Source organism: Staurois parvus, unplaced genomic scaffold, assembly GCF_062004578.1.
Source record: "Staurois parvus isolate SC_StPar_1 unplaced genomic scaffold, SC_StPar_1.0 ptg000562l, whole genome shotgun sequence".
NCBI lineage: Eukaryota > Metazoa > Chordata > Amphibia > Anura > Ranidae > Staurois > Staurois parvus.
Genome location: NW_028318358.1, coordinates 12,632,123 through 12,637,515, shown reverse-complemented (window position 1 = coordinate 12,637,515; position 5,393 = coordinate 12,632,123).

Genomic DNA, 5,393 nt, shown 5'->3' with positions numbered 1-5,393 from the left:
CACACTGTGCCTTCATGATTATAATTTATATACAGTAGTTTTTCCTATGGTGGTTTGATGTGGGACAGGCAGCACAGTCAATATTATTGTTGAATTTTGTAAGAAAGAGAAATTACAACAAAATGTACATACTAGATTATTCAGTGCAAAGAATAATACCATTGTTCAAAATATAGTAATGCAGAGTGGCTATTCAAATGTAGGTCACATCTCTGGTTAACCAGCATCTAATGTTGGAGACACCATAAATTGCAGATGTTGCTCTGCACTACTAGGCAAGAAGCACAGTGCAAATGTGTAATGAACAATCATACATACATAAGACCAATACTAGAAAATTCACAGAGTTGCATTTAAAAAATTCATTTAATTATGTTTAAAGTATACAGTATGTATACCCCAAACTTTTTTAACATTCTAGATAGGGTAGGGTCAAAACCCCCATTGTTCCAGTGGGGAGATTTCCCTTCACTTCCAGTCATGGAGATGATACATGATGTTCTCCACCTCTAGAGAGCTGCTCAGGTGCTTTTTGCCCTTTTTGAGGGATTAATTGTAGAGGCTTATACAATTAAACCCCAAATAGGGCGAAACATGTCTGCGGAGTTCTCTACAGGTGGAGAACAGGATCTGAACCCATCTTTTACCCCATCTCATAGAAACATAGAAAAGTTACGGCACAGGAAAGAAGTGGTCCATCGAGTCTGCCCTTTTTTTAATGTATATATGTTTTTTGGTTTTTTTTGTGGTTTTTGTTAAGTTTTTGTCTGCGTATAGATCTATGTTTGCCCCAATTCATATAGATCTATGGTAGTTGTATTCATATTTATGCAACAGGGAGTTGGTGTCTGTATGCAGACGGTGCGGAAGTATACTAGAGCCTGACAAGCTGATCCTGTCTGTCTTGCACCAGTCTATTCACATGCTGATCTGGCTGACACAGGTTTAGGGGGCATTTGAGCGGTACCATTTTCATTGTTTTGGGCTACAGGTATCTCCATTGTAATATTTCCCAACACCCCCTGTTCTGGTGAAAACTATAGCATTTTGGATTCTTTATCACTTTCTGTTTTAGTGATGTAAGGTAACAGGACAAGTAGAGAGGGCCAATCTCCCCATCAGTATACAGAGGACCCTTGACATGGGACTGTGGCTTATGCATGTATTTGCAAATGTGTGCACATAAAACCCTCTGTTTTTACGCAAATTGTTAGACAGGGCCAAATTGGTTGTGTCGCAGGCTGGCTGGTAAGTGTTGCCGGGAAATCCTTTGTTTGCGATGTGCATTGCCCTTCCATGTGCACATTACTGCTAAGGCTGGTTATAGGCTGGATCGGTTGCCATTTTTTGTCCTAACCTATAACCAGTCTTAGCAGTAATGTGCACATGGAAGGGCAATGCACATAGCAAACAAACAAGGACACACACAGTGCGAATGGGGTTCTAATTTACATTTAATGTTCAAATTCCGTGCAGAAAAAAAGGTTTTAGTTATACCCTTTACCAGATAACCACGTTATTTTTTATATCTGCTTGGAGTTTAGCTTTAAAAGCACTACAGCATTACCTAGGTGCTGTCCATTAAGTTCTTAACTGAAACAATAAAACAGACGTGTAGTATGTAAATGACATAGCTGGTCATCATCCTGACCCTCTGTTGTACTTCTTTGGTATCCTGGCTTGAATAACTACAGCTCTTGCAGTTTGCATTTATGTTTTTTATGCGACTTCCACAGTAGGCTTCAGGAAATCCTCTAACACTTGGGCAGATCAAGGCAGGGGACTTTGATTTTTGAACTCACTTGAATTTGGACATGTATGACTGCAGTCTGCATTGTTCTCTACTTCTCAAGTAATTTCCATTTATGTTGTAAGAGATTATTGTGGATTTTCCCTTTAATTAGGACAAGCAGTGAGTCATTTTTCCTAAATATATGACTCAAATCTGAAAAGATAACAGACATTTATGAGTTACCCCCATACTACGGATCTATGTGTCTACTTTTTGCTGGTTTCTAACACAATACAAAGTTTCCAAAGGAGATGAAGAACTGCTCAAAACATACGTTTGAATACATACGGTAATTCCTTCTGAATACTTTCAGTAAATATTATACCAGAACATGCATAGACTGGTAAGACACAAAAATGCTGGAGATAAAATAAATATCTGCTATGGATTTAGAAACAGAAAAGAACACGAAAGTACGCTTAAATAGTTACTAAATCACCAAAAGTGTGTTCACTTAAAGTAGTATAACTAAAGGCAAAACTTTTTTTTCTAACCCTGGTTCACACTGATGCAGTGCGATTTCTATGTGTTTTCAAATGCAATTGCAGGAGCAGTTGCTGTGCAATTCTGCCAAGACTCTGCTGCAATTCTGATGCGATTTTACACCACTGCAATTTATGTTCTGGCTTAGTTTGTGACATTAGAAATAGGTGTATCTCACACTGAAATCGCATTGCATTTGAAAATCTATGCGGTTTTTACTGCTGTTTCCATTCACGTCTATGGGGTTCAAAAACACATCGCACAGGACCTTTTTGGAAATCACATTGCATCTAGAACGCATAGATGTGAAAGCCATGTTATCTCCCTTGACATGCGAATCTATGCACACTGAAACACATCAGAGTTTTCAAGTTCTCAACCTCAGATTTAAGAACCACATACAACCCTCTGGTACTGTGTAGCCCTCGTGAAGCCCATCAAGCAGTAGTCATTCTTTTCCTTGCCTAGGTGCTTACTCAAGGGCAGTGAAGGCCAATACCTGCTCAACTAGCCCTGTGGGTGACCCTGTTGGTATCACCTGCCTTGACAAACATCAATTGAAAAATTGAAGTAGTCGGTGGAAAATTGTTGACCAAGAAGTGGCTGCAGCCAATCAAATGCAGTCACTGTTTGGGTATGCAGACAGCTGCAGGTGCTGCAGTTGTTTGAATGCAAAGACCGGCAAGGGAGATTTTTCCATTTTTAGTCTGGATGGGGGGCTGTGTATCTAGCTGTGTATGGGTAGCCTTAATCTGTAAGACAGTACAGAGAGTAATAATAAAATGCAGTGACTTAGAGCATACAGTCAGACACTGCCTTTTAACTGGCTAGATTTAAGAAAACTGGCATATGATTTAGGCTAAGTTCACACCTGAGCGATTTTATGCTCAAAGCTTTTCACTCCAAAACACTCAACAAGCCAAATGCTATTCATGTCAAGGGCCCTTTTTCATCTGAGCAGTCTGTTGCCTGACGCAAAACGCCTGTCACTTAAAGCAGGCCTTGAAATTTTCACTCGCCTGCTCGCCAATGGCGAGTGGAAATTATGGTGGGGGCAAGTGTGTCCCCCAGGGCTGTCTTGCTGAGTAGGCTCGGAGCTCAGGCCGGATCTGTCATTGGCACTTGGAGCCGTCAGACTGCTCAATAGCTGAGCGCAGTGAAAGCAAAGGAAGGAGTGTGTGCTGTGCTCTCTGCCTCCCTCTAGAGTGCTGTACCTGACTCTGTGAGTGAACAATGCTGTATTGCAAATTTTTATAGGGCTGTGTGTGTGTCTACCTAATTTCAGCTCACTCTGGTCACATGATCCTCTATGTCAGCTAGTGGCGGCTTCAGGGGAGAGGAGAGAGCACTTAACAGCTTGTGTGTGTGTACATGTGTGTGTGTTTGTGTGTGCCTGTGTACATGTGTCTGTGTGTATGTACATATGTGTATCTGTACATGTGTCTGTGTGTATGTACATGTATGTGTGTGTGCATGCACATGTGTATGTATGTACGTGTCTGTGTGTTTGTACATGTGTCTGTGCGTGTGTATTTCTGTGTATGTACATTTATCTGTGTGTATGCGTGTCTGTACGTGCCTGTGTGTGTATACATGTGTCTGTATGTGTGTGTGTGTGTGTACAGGTGTCTCTGTGCACGTGTGTACATGTTTCTGTGTGTATGTACATGTCTGTGTGTGTGTACAGGTGTCTCTGTTTGTGTGTGTTTGTTGGTGGCGAGTAACTCTTAAGGCCTGGCTAGTAGCTCAGGACTTGAAATTTTAAGCCTTGACTTAAAGTACATGAGCTTCTTTTTGGCAGATTACAAGTGTTTTTGGCCTCATAGACTTCAAAGGAAACACCTGAAAATGAGTGACATGAGCGTTTCCTGAGTGTTTTGTTGCATGTTTTCTGTTCAAAAATACTCTTTTAAAGCACTTGTAATACACTTCTAAAATCGCTGAAAAACTCTCAAATAAAAATGCCTGAAAATCAGTCTGCTCAGGTGTGACTGGAGCCTTAGTCTCCATTCACACCAGCCTTTGTGTTACAGTGCAGAGGATGGTGTGCCCTTCAGTGCAGGTGTGAGATGGGGAAACAGCTCTCATTGTTTGAACACTGATTGTGTGAAAGTAAATTAATGTTTTGACTGCCATTCTGCGGTTTAGCCACAAGATGTCACTGTTTTTCTAACACAGCCTCAGACTGCATAGATATTTGTATATTCATGAAGAGGTGGAGTTTTCAAACAGAGTTGGAGTGAACAAGAAGAGGAGACTTCAGCTATGTTTTGAACGGTGCTGAAAGAAGGGGCCGTGTGAGCTGAGAATCCGATGACATCCAGGTGTGGGAGCTTCCCTCGGTAACCAGAGCTGCGGCTAAGTGAAGCTGATCGTGTCCAAGACCCTGATCCTGTTCAGAGAAAGGAAGATTGCTGCCAGTAATGCTGATGAGAGCAGAGGAACAACGCAGCATACAGTGCAATATCGCAAGCTTGTTGGAGAGACATTTGTTCTGTTCAGAGTCACCAGCGGATGCAAAGCAGACCCGGTAAGATCGTGCACGCACCTCATTTCAGTGTTGGCGCCTATAGACTGAGTCCAGGCCTATAGTTAGTTGGTTAGGGTCTCTGTTTGTGTCAGGCCACAAGTGTTGTTACCGATTATTGGAAGGACTCCACAACTTAAAGTGACATTTCACATTGGAGAGCTGATAAAATCCTACAAACTCAAGCCAGACTGGCGTTTTGCTCAAAAGGAATACTCAGGCATGTGCTACAGGACCAGTTCTGGGAGGGAGAATACTGTAGATTTGTGTAATATTGTAAGCTGTTGTGCTGCACCGCAGGCTAGCCCATACCATACACCCATACACTGATTCCTGCTCTCTTAGGGTAATAACAGGTAAGGTGTGGCAGCTTATTTGTGCCCGCCAGTAGGTAAATTACTACACTTTCTACCTTCATCCATCAGAAGGCGCCGTGCTGTGCAGCACAAGGGTCTCAGCCTTTGGGCTGAGTGTATGTAAATTTATTGTATGTTTACAGCATCTGTGGTTGTGTTTACTTGCCACATTACTTTTTATAAAGTTCTCTTGGCCAGCGTGCGGCAACTGCGCTGTGATAGAAAAAAGTACTAC